The 12,867-nt window shown below is 35.3% G+C and overlaps 1 pseudogene; it reads right to left on the bottom strand.

Moving 5' to 3' along the window:
- Nucleotides 1–7,369: 7,369 nt before the first annotated feature.
- Nucleotides 7,370–12,657, bottom strand: LOC122609549 (annotated as a pseudogene).
- Between the last annotated feature and the right edge of the window lie 210 nt (nucleotides 12,658–12,867).

The raw sequence follows: 12,867 nt of genomic DNA, 5'->3' as shown, positions 1-12,867 counted from the left end.
AATTTTGAAAACATAATTTGTTTAAAAAGAGAGTTAATTTATTGTAATTTTGAAACAATAAATTACAGTTAGCAAATAAAAATTAAGTAAATGAATCAACTAACAAATATAATACAGTATAAATAGTGAATTAAAACCATCATAATGAAATTAAAACTATCATAATGAGATTTATAACAAATTAGCAAAAAGAAGGTTAATTTCTTTCCAGATTTACTTTGTACACATTAGATTATGTACATACACTTACACAACAACACATATACGAACATAAATCTTTCGGCGAAAATTCCGGCAAGCACCCATGTGACCACCTCCGGCCACCCCCATGTGACAACCTCCAGCCGCCAGCACTTTCACCCAACTCCGGCCACAACCACCCAACTCCGCCCATGACCACCCAACACCCATTAAGAACCGCCGCCTTTCAGCCACGACCACCACCAACCACCACCATCTAAACGAAGAAATCAACAGCCGCCATATCCAACCACGAACCCAGCCAACCCTGCCATAACCTCCACTTCCGGCCACCATTTTTGGATCTAAAAAAAGAATACATCAACCGCCGGCATATCCAACCACGAACCCAAACACGAACCCAGACAACCCTGCCATAACCGCCACTTCCGGCCACCATTTTCGGATCTAAAAAAAGAATCTAAACAAAAACCATCATAAACCGCCGGATCTGAGAAGGGAAAGAAGAGGGGCGGCGGCGATTGGAGGAGGGAAAGAGATTTTCTGTTGGGGAGAGAGAGGGTGGCGGCGGATGAAGGAGATAAAGTGGCCGAAGGTTTTTTGGGGGGAGAGAGGGGGAGAGAAAGGGGCGGAGGATTTTTGGGGGGGAGAGAGGAAGAGAGGGGGAGAGAAAGGGGAGGCCGTGACTTTTTTTTGGGAATGAATGTGTTTTTTTTTTTTTTTAAGGGATATAGGTTTTATATATGTAAAAGGTTTTGATAGTATTTGAACTTTTGAAGAGTTATAAAACATAAATATCTTTATAAAACTGATTATTAGTATTTAAAAGTTTTTAAATTGATTTAAAATAATAATATTAAATTTATATTAATTTTTTTTAATCAATCAACATTTTTGTTATTTTTATAAATAAAATAGTTACAACAGGATATGTTTTTAAAATTTTTTAGCTTGTCTTTATTAACAACATATTTTAAAGTTTTGATATGATTTTTATGTCAGAATTCTCGGAAAATCATCCAATGGAAGACAATAAATTTTTTATGACTACACCAGAATTTTTCACCAACGGGGTATATACATAATTATTGAGTATTTTTTATTAAATTTATTTGTTATCTTTATATTTATATTTTGTTATGATTATTAAGTAAACTTGTAATACTTATATTTATATGTCTTAAATTCATAATTTTTTTGATAAAAACTAACACGATATAATTTATTTTAGGTGTTTAGCTCCCGGGAAGAATTGATGAATTGGGTAAAGGACGTGGCATACTCTGTTGGTGTTGTCATTGTCACCAAAAGATCGAACAGTTATCTTAGTGGTTTCGTGTATTAAGTTGTACTGATGTGTGATCATGGCAGCAAATATAAACAGAAGGGTTCAATTAGAGCTCCCCGTACAAGAAAAACTGACTGTCCATTCGAATTAGAAGCGAAATATTCAGATGAATATAATTATTGGACGTTAGCAGTCATATGTGATGAACGTAATCATCGCCCTTTACAAAGTATGGAGGGTCATCCATATGCACAGCGGTTAACTCAAGATGAGTTTAGTTTGGTTGAAGAATTGACAGCGATGAATATGTCCCCACGTGAAATTTTATCAATCGTTAGGGAGAGGAATCTAAGTAATGTGTCTACAATTAGTACGATCTACAACGCACGCACTAAACTTCGCATGGCCGAGCAAGTAGGCAATTCTCCAATGCAGGTTCTCATGGCTATTTTTTTTTATTATTTTTTTATTTTTATTTTTAGAAATCTTGTCATTTTATTATAAACATTCAAACGTACAATGCAAGTTCTCATGGCTCTTTTGCATTCTAATAATTATATTTACGAATTTTCTACAACTGCTTCGAACGAGCTAGAAAATTTATTCTTTGTGCATCAAACATCATTCAGTATTTGGCGTGCATTTCCACATGTGTTGATTATCGATGCCACGTACAAGACCAACTATTACAATTTGCCTTTTGTGGAGATGTTGGTGTAACATCGACCAACAAGACATTTTCGATAGCTTTTGCATTTATACAAAATGAAAGGACAGCTAACTATACATGGGTCTTAAATTGTCTTAAGTTGACTTTAGACTGTTGCATGCACCCACGTGTTATAGTTACTGACAGAGAGTTGGCTCTAGTAAATGCATGCAAAGAGATTTTCCCAGATGCAGCTCAATTACTTTGTAGAATTCACATCAGTCGGAATATTTTCAACCACTGTAGGCAAACTATCAAGTCAACACGTGATTGGAGCAACTTTAATGAATTATGGAGTAAACTAGAGAAGTCTACAACCATGGATTCTTACACGGAAAATTACAATCAACTTCAGTCATTTTTGACAAAATATCCACGTATGTTTTCTATATTCGCCTTTAACATTTTTTTTTTAATCTCCCAACGTATTTTTTTTTTCTTTTTATATTTCTCATACAACTTTACGTTACCATTTAGGTGTTCTTAAGTATTTGAATGAAACTTGGTTGGAAAAATACAAAGAAATGTTTGTGTTTGTGTGGATTGATCGACATCTCAATTTTGGAAACAACAACACCAATAGAGTAGAAAGTCAACATGCGGTCCTAAAGAAATATTTGAAATCTAGAAGATGCACTTTGCATGAACTTGTGGGCTGTATTAATCGTCTGGTTCAGTCTCAACATACGGCGATCAAAGCAAGCTTCGAAAAAAGCAGAATTATCCGTTATCAAAAGCACAATCTACGATGTTTCAAAATGTTACATGGTTTTGTTTCCAATGAGGCTCTCAATATAATTCTTACGAATTATCATCAAGTAGACCCTTCAGATTGTGATTGCCGACTTCGCAACAGTTGTGGGTTACCATGTTCTTGTGAACTTTCGAAGTATATAAATTCAGGTAAGTATAATACGATAGATTTATTTTTATAACATTTCTTTAAAAGTTGTATATACAATACTTACTTATTTTTTAATGTAGGTCAATGTATTTCATTGGATTCGATTGACATCTTTTGGAGAAAGTTAGATTTTTCACTGGCAACATCTGTGGAAGATGATGATGTTAGTTGTGGGAGTGTACTAGAACATTTTAAAGAAAACTACAACAAGCAGTCCAAAGATGGAAGAAAGAGCTGGTTAAAAAAGTTGAAGAATATATTCAGTCCAAGTACAACCGACATTCGGGAACCGCGAGTTCAAAAAATTACCCGTGGACGACCAAAGAAATCGCAACAAAAAAAACGTGTCGAGTTTTCCTCAACAAGATATAGTTGTTCAACCATTCCCGATTATGTCAATTCGGGTAATGAGCCGTCCAGACATAGCTGTTTCGAATTTGACCTAAATGAGGTCCCAACTGATAGATGTTTCGAATTTGACCTAAATGAGGTCCCAGCTGACAGCTGTTTCGAATTTGACGAAGGCCCACCCATGAGTGGTTCAAATTTAATGGATGATATTCCGGAAGTCTTTCATTCAAGCCAACCATTCTTTCAAGATCCTTTTATGAGCCAAAGTCAACACCAGAATGCATACTATCCGGATCCATATGTGTATACAACCGAAACCCACAATCCAAATCCATATATGTACCATAATCCAGATCCATATATGTATACACCCGAAACCCAAAATCCAGATCCAAGTATGAACGATGAAGATTTTCTTCCGTATATCACACAGGTTCAGAATGTACAAGGAGATGGAAACTGTGGATTTAGAGCGACGGTTGTTTGCATTGGTCGTCATCAAGATGATTGGCGTCAAATTCGTATGGATTTATTGGATGAGTTATTTGTGCATAATGCAAGATACACTGCAATGTTTAACAAAGAAGGCGTACAATCACTTCAGTACATGCTGAGTCACTTTGAAGAAGGATTTGCAGATCCACCATATTGGATGACTATGCCAGAGATTGGGTTACTCATTGCTTCAAGGTATAATGTGGTGGTGGTTTTTTTGAGCAAAGATGGGGAGACAACGTGCTTTCTGCTTTTTACTAGCCCACCAAGTTCACAACCACATGATATTTGTGTAATTGGACGAGTCAATCGTAATCATTTCGTGAGACTGCTGTTACAAGGAGATTTTCCGGTACCTCCTACGCATCCACAATGGTCTAGTCACGCATTTGATCGGGCATGGGAAAATCCTTTTTTGGATAGACAAAATATGTACAACCAGATTAAATTCCCTAGACGTAATTCAGTAGGTGTGAGAACTTGTATTAATATTGATTAAGAAAATTATTAAAATATTTTATTATCTATGAGTATTATTTATATCTTCTAATATTATGTATAATTATATAAGGTGCATGTTAATGATTTATTATATTTTTAGTCTTTCAATTGCAATAAAAAGTAAAATGTATGATATTATAAATAAAAATAATGAAATAGAATAAATACATATATATATATATATATGAGTTCCCATATATATATATAAAGAAAAAAGTAATAAGACAACATGATTATTATATCAAAAATCAAATGAAAAAAAGTAAACTAAAAATAAAAAAGCAACAAGACATCATGATTAGTATATCATGATTATTATAATTTTTTATAGCAAAAGTAAAAGGAAAAATACAATTAAAAAAAAAAAAAAAAACATCATGATTACCTAATTATTAAGATTTTTATTAAAATAATGGTGTCTATATTAAAAAATATTGGTATGAATACCCATTCTTTTTAAAAAAGTGCTCAAGAATATGCAAGTCAATACGGGAGTCAAGTTTCTTTTTCTTGATTCTGTAAATAACTAAATAAAATGTAACAATATATATCTTAATTTTTTTTAGCCCACAAAGTCACAACGTATTTTAGGTACTACTAACACACCAAACTCTAGAATCAATTTTTTAATTTTTACAGAATTCAAAGGACCCAACCCACTTGACCCTTTACCCAACTCAACTTGCTCATTTTGTCGGCTCAAATCTATATCCATTTTGTACAGATGAAACAGGTAGTCCCTCAAAAGGATTCATCTTCTCAATGTGGTGTAATATGTGTCCAAGGATACAATGTGAAGCAGATTCTTGCACCGATACTTGAAGCTCTTCTTCTGAAACATGGTGACATTGCGGCTAACTGTACATTCGAAACAACTTATGTGAGGGCATCTCTACTTGAGGTTGTTTGTAACATTGTTGGGCAAATCCAAACTGCCGATGTTACAACAATCATATCTCGGATGAAAGAAATAGAGAACCAAGTGTCGGAATTAGAGGCAGTCAATATCAACATGTTGTGGCTTAAGACTCACATGGAAGCCATTCACAAAAAGGTCATGAAAAGGTCCATGGACACAAAAGCAAAAACCATTATTGTTAAGAAAGTGGCTCAAAGGGATGTGAAAGATACACGTGCAGAGCTCGTGGCTGTACATAAACGGCTTGAGATGGCTGAAAAGTTTGTGAAAGTACTCGATGTTGTGGAAAAGAATTTAAGTGACAGTTTCTTGGAATCGAAGAAGATTTGTGGGCAGGTCAACCAATATGGGCCTAATTAAACCATGCTAGATATGTAATTAGTAGAAGTTAGCCATGGTCACACCTAAACCTCCATTTTACTATCATTACTTCCTTAAGGACACCTGGTGTTCTGTCTAATGGCTTGAGACCCACTTTAATGAAAGAATGTTTAATCAAGATTTACATCGCATCTCTCATATTCTTGGAAGTGTTTGTTTAGCAATGTAGCGACAAATCTTTTTATTATCTTCCTCCCCTCGGTTTAAGTTTTCAAGGAGTCTTATTTCTATAACGTCTTCTCTAACGGTAAAAAAAGCTCATCCAATAATAGCCCAAGATCCTAAGTTAGCCCAAAAGTAGCGGCCCGGTGACCATCAGAAGCCCAATTATGCATTTGTTTCCCAGACGCATACAAAATGTTAATCATCTACTTCCATAATTACTACTATATAATAACGAGAGATAGTACCCGTATGTTGCGGCAGTAAGATGATGGGGGTAACAGGTCAAGTCATATAGCATGATAGCCAAATGCCTTAGCTGTACGGGCTCCGCCATCGGATTTAAAAATTCTTCGAAAGTATAACGAATGACATCTCTAATGAAAGAGCATGAAATTTTAAGAACACCCATACAATTTTTAATGGAAGCATTTTTTTTCTCATTTAAGTGCAAGTTAAATCATCATTATTAAATATAGATTTAGATATAAATGTACATATAACCGGGTATGTATATGTATATATATATATATGTTTTATGCATCTTAAAATATTTTTTATAATGTATGCATGTTTTGAAATAGGGTTGAAGTTCAATTTTTAGGTAGTCTTGGGCCGGTGATATTAAAGCGAGATGACCGATAACGTCCAAAAAAAAGATCTCAAGTAATTAGGCGGGGCTGATCAGTCCATGAAAGTCCCTAACGTGAGATCCATAAGCAGAGGCATTATTTCTCTAGATTCGATGGCACTAGCGGCCGGGAATAGAGAGAAAGAGGCCAATGTTAGTTACCACAGGTGCATGTTTCCAGTGGTAATTTTTGTTGATCGTTGTGTTATCAATTTCGGTGGGATCCTAGTGGGATTTCGGTTTTGGGTCGTAAGGTGGGATCCCAGTCCAAAATTTGGTTGGTCAATGAAATTTTCAATCAAAATTCCAAAATCCCACCGAAATTCGGTCGGTGGGATTTCGGTTTAGGGTTTTTTTAAAAAAATATTTTGTTTTGGTCCAAACTTAAACACAAGTATTATCACTAATATATCAAATATTGATACTTTAAAATTTGATTTTTTATATTTCTATAAATGTTAAGCATTAATTCTTTATATATATATATATATATATATATATAGATACTACATCATATTAAAATTACCAATATCCCACTGATTATTTTTAACTACTTAGGTCGATTGTTACCCGGAGTTGTCAACTGTAGTGAAATGAGAGAGATAATGGTAGCGGACGATGGGTGTTCTCGTTAATTTATTCGGTGATGGCTGATTAGTTGTATACGCGTAATGTTGTATGTGTATATATATTCTATTCTATGCTACAGTCGTTATATTCTTTGGTGTCTGACTTGTACTTTTAGCTTTAGTAGAAGGAGGCAGAGGGTAAAGAAAACAAAAATTGGGGGCCAACTGGTGGCCAAAATAATAATAAATAAAAAAAAGTTGTAAAATAAAATCAAAATAACCAAAAATTTATTGTCCGGGATTGAGATATAATATTAATCATTCCCAGGAAACAAGATAACTCCATAATGGCCAAAAGTTTTGTCCGCACGATCCCTTGCCAAAATGCACTTTTAAAATAAGGGTGAGAACATTTATTTCCAGAGTTTGCGCAGTGACATGTTTTTCTCTGTTTCCTTTTTCATTACCTTGCCCACTGCCATCTCGAAATCTTCTTGTAGCACATGGACTTTCCTTTCTCTCAATGCAAACATCCCCGCCTCTGTACAAACTGCCTGTAAAACCAATTAAAATCCCAACTTTCCCATTATCATTTGTAAATTGTAACAAATCAGAGACGCGTCAAAACTTTTAGTTATCCAGTGTAGTAAGTTTGTAAGTGTTCACACCGTGTTCTTATTTGACTTGCCCCCTATAATATATATTAAAAAAATTTAGAATTTGAGCCCCTGAAAATGGGGCGCCAACTTTGCCCATGTGAGCCCAATTCAGATAATATTTGATCTCTACTGGGTCAAAATGATAACAGATCAAATATTTTATCTCTGGTCAAGAAGGCTAAGATGATAACAGGTCAAATGAACCAAAAGTCGCCCAAAATCATGTTATTCGAAAATAACAGACAAGATTAACTGTCACCTAACCCATGATTTTGGAACCCATAGGCTGATCAAAACAGGAAAGGTGGTTGTGCGGTTTCGATACCATTGACCTAAGCTTGCATGTGAAAACCAAGACACTTCATGCAAAAAGGGTACAGAGTATCATGACAAGAACAAACCTTAAGTTCTGCACCAGAAGCACCATTCATTTTCTCAGCAATCTTCTTCAGATCGATACCACGCATTAAGTTCATCCTTTTTGAATGAACTTTCAAGATATCAAACCTCGACTGTAAATATATATGCATTAATTAGAGCAACTAAAAAAGGGTTACACAAATTGACACAAAACTCCGTTGATTAGATTCTATGAATTTAATCAATGCCCATCAAATGATTACTTTAAACTGTCCGCCTTATAATATTTTGGAAATTATACCACTCCACAAAATGAACCATCAGATAACTACCAAAGCATATGAGAGATGTGCTCTCATTCGGTGGAACTAATCAGAAACTAGAAAAGAGATACTCGTGTGCAAATTTCAACCGGAATTAACAGAAACTAGAAAAGAAATACCCACGTGCAAATTTCAACCAATACACGTTATGTATTACGTTTAACAAGTCAAACGGGTTAAGTACCCAAGGAAAGGATGAAACGGAAAAAGTTCGAAGGTCATGTGTTTTAATGCATTCAAGCTCCTAAAGGTTTTCTCAAAAGTTAAATTATTTATTTGATATATTTATCAAACTACTGTGAATAATTATAAAATTAGCAAAACATGTGTTTTGGGTAAATTAACTCCTTTTGACCCATGTTAGGTACTTACTACCTGTTTTGAGCTCTGACTGGCCTCTTTTACAACCTTTAACAGATATGAAGGACATGAAGTTGCAAGTTTGACTAAAGGGGAACGAGTAGAAGTAACAAAAAGGCAGGACAATAACTACTAATATTTACCTTTTCATTTGGATTTGGAAACTCAATCTTCCTGTCGATTCTTCCAGGCCTGAGAAGGGCCTGATCTAGAGTATCAATACGATTTGTAACCATCAAAACCTGGAAACATTGAAGAGACATGCGTAGTAACATAATTTTTTAAATTAAATATAGAGCTGATTAATCACTAACTTCATCCAATTACACTTTCCAACTTGATGTTTAATAGGTACCTTGATCTTGTTTGATGCTTCGAATCCATCCAACTGATTAAGAAGCTCCAGCATGGTTCTTTGGACCTCACTGTCGCCATTCCCGCTTCCTGACTCCATTCGAGCCGATCCAATACTGTCAATTTCATCCATAAAAATAATTGACGGGGCATGTTCCCTGCACAGGAAAAATAGGCGAACTTTCTAAGAGATATGCAAGGGCAGTTGTAAAAGAAAATCTCAGAGTATATCAACTCTGAAACCCTGAAAACGCAGAAATTACGAAACAAAATGGTAATCAACTAATGTGGTACATGACAAACTGAATGTGAACAAAGAATTACTAAAGGAACTTCCTAGCCACAACTTTTCATCTTCTCTTGCTAAATAACAAAGTGTCCACATATTCGAAAAATCTGATATAGCCTTACACTAAACATAGAGTAACATCTAAACCTAATTTCCATCAAAAATCTGTTGAGATCCATATGTGCAGAAAGTTGCAAGCTTTTCTAAAGGTTGGATAGTAGGTGGGTCGGCAGGTAAATCTGTATCTCCAGCGAACACTGTCACCACCATCAGATATACATACATCTATATCTATGAACATCATCACCACCATCTTATTATCCTACTTCGTATCTCCGGTGACATCAACGGAGGAGCATATGTATTGCCTAAATCCAATCGGATCTGGGGAAGAGAAGGCAACTAGCTGAGGGCGAAGGGCACACTGAACACGAACCAAATCAACTGAAAGGATAGGAGCGAGAGGCGTGATGGTGATGTCCGGAAACGGTCAAAGAGAAGTATTGAAGGGATGGCCTTAAACGGTCGTAGAGAGATGCTCGGCTTGGTGGAGACCAGAAGTAAAGTTGGATGATGTTTCTATTCATGTTATACACTAACGAATGTTGCAGATGAGTGTTTTCTCGGCCGTTTCAGCCACCATTTCCGGCAACAAACCATAATCCCAACTTCATCATCGTTGTTGATAAATAATTAAAAACTAAACACGTTTTCTAAATTGGAGATGAAGTAGGATTATATCTTTGTGAATAAGATTTAAAAAAAAAGAAGGCATATATTTCAGGGTGGATATAAATTGATATGTTTTGGAGTTAATGAATAGATATTACTTTCTATATTTGGTTGCTTAGAACAATCTGTTTGTTAGTTTCCAGAAGGTATTCAGGGGGTGGGTGATTTTGTCAAGAGGATGATGATGATGATGATGATGATATAAAATAGTAATTAGATAAATAAAAAAAAATATAAAGAAGGGGTTAAATGGCTGCTAGGTAGATTCCACATAAGGATAACCTGTTCCACCTCATTCATTAGCCGGTATAGAGCCTTAAAAGGTATTTTTGCTGGTTTTTTACCCCATAATAGAGATTTTTTTAGTTTTGACCCGATAAAGGTATTTTCGACAAGATAGAGTACTTCCCAATCAATTGCCCTTCAATATAACATAAACACAAACCTTTTTAAGTAAAATGGTAAAATGGGTCAAAAATGTCACCTCTATTGCTTTCCATAATACATAGTCTGCATAAACCTTATTGTCATTTTTAGTTTTGATGCTTGTGATATTCACAATAAGTAGAGCAGAGCTTAAAATGTGCGGAAGGCTCAAGGTTATGCGAGTAAATGGCGTATACCAGGGCCATGGAATCATGTAGAGGCATTAAAAAGTGGAGATTACAAACCTGGCCATCACAAAAATTTCTCTAACCATTCTTGAGCCTTCTCCAATATATTTATTTACTAATTCAGCACCAGAGACCCTGATGAAGGTACAATCAGTATGATGAGCCACAGCTCTGGCCAACAATGTCTTCCCAGTACCTGGTGGCCCATACAAAAGAACACCCTAAAAGAGGGTTATCAGAGTAAGTACAATACTAAACGGAACTGTCGTTATAATAATGAGGAATTTAGAGAACATTAGAGCGCACCTTTGGTTGAGCAATACCCAGACTCTCAAACAACTCTGGATGTTTGATTGGAAGTTCAATAACCTGAAAGTTGTTTAGAGAATGTCATCAACGCACACCATGAACTTAGTATTTAATAGCAGAATGTGAAGAGAAAATGGCACAAGTAAGAACCTCCTTAATCTCTTTAATTTGCTGATCAAGCCCACCAATCATGTCATACGTAGAATCAGGAACCTTTTCGACTTTCATAAGTTTCACCAGAGGATCTACTTTGCTAGGTAAAACCAAATGAAGAACATAGCTATTATTCCGAAGTGCAACCCTGGTTCTAGGAATGAGCTTAGTAATGTTGATGCTTTCATCAATATCACCACATATTCACCCTCTGGGTGAACCTGGCCGGGAATCAACACAAGTAAAAAGTCAAGATTGATATTGTATACAGCAAAACTATACTCGTCAAAATGTGATTGGCACGCGCACGAACCTTGACTAGAGCTTTTGATGTTCCCAATAACTTGACAACTTGTCCAACATAGGATCCGGATTCCTGAAGCAGCTGCAACTGTTCCTTAATCATCCTTACTGTATGTAAGCAGCAGATATCGTTACCGATCTTGTAAAGTAAAGTATCACACAAGAACATACTGATGGAGCCTCAGAATAACAACATTCATTCACGTTATGCCCTATATTAGGCCATTAAACAAGTAAAGTTGCTAACTTGGTGACTCCTTAAACACCTGAACTTGATAAAAACGTTTTGACTACTGTATAGAGCATTGACAAAAATTATACGGACCAACATAAAGTAGTTTTCATATAAACACCTAGAATACAAGAGATAAATTCTCAAAGCTCACTCTTTTTTTTCTTTTTTAAATGTTCTATGAGCTTAACTTGAACTTATGGGATTAACTATAAGGCCACTAGGTCAGACATATATAAGCCCGTAAACCGGCTTTGTCGGATAAGCCAAGCAAATCCAAACACCCCGTTATCAGTAGTAAATAAAAAGTATGAACCTTCAGGTTGAAAAAACCAATTACCAAATTCAGTTTTGGTTAAAAACCAAACCCATAATCCAAATTCCAGATTTTGTTAGGTCTCGATATGATAAGCCAGATATTACTCACCCCTAAAGAATTGTTTGGCTTTACCTTCTTCTTTTTTTTTTTTGTAAATTATACTTACTTGTTAGGTGCTGTAAAAAAAAAAAAAAACTTACAATTTGCCGAGCTTTCTTTGGGAATTATGTGTGTAGTAATATATTAACAGAAGAGGAGGAAAAAACCTGCGGAATTATATTGATTTCGCTGGGCTTTAAGGCGATATAGATTCTGAGTCTTTTTTCGAAGTCGCATCTCACAATCGTGTATGACTTGTTTGTAATATTGTGTTAAGATTTCACTTGATTGAATCATTGCTGCTGCTGCTGCTGCTGCTTCAAATCAAAATCAAAATCTTTATTAATTTAATTTTGTAGCCAACCAAGACGAATAACGAATGCTTAGTTTTTATAATAAACATGATTTCTTTGGGAATAAGTCTTCGACTCCGTAGAGTTTTTTCTTTCTTTTTGTTATTTTCACCTTTTCTCTTTCTCCATTTTAAACCCCTTAAAAAATATGAGATGCATCATCACACCAATAATAATAATAACAAAAAAAAAAAAAGAAAAACAAGTAATGTCAATGCCGTCTTCCACAGGTTTTGGGTCTCAATACTTCGACGGTGTATGGGGGAGGTTACGATGTAGACAGTCTTACCCCTACCA

The sequence above is a fragment of the Erigeron canadensis genome, chromosome 7, assembly GCF_010389155.1.
Source record: "Erigeron canadensis isolate Cc75 chromosome 7, C_canadensis_v1, whole genome shotgun sequence".
In the NCBI taxonomy this organism is placed as follows: Eukaryota; Viridiplantae; Streptophyta; class Magnoliopsida; order Asterales; family Asteraceae; genus Erigeron; species Erigeron canadensis.
This window is presented reverse-complemented; position numbering and strand designations above follow the sequence as displayed.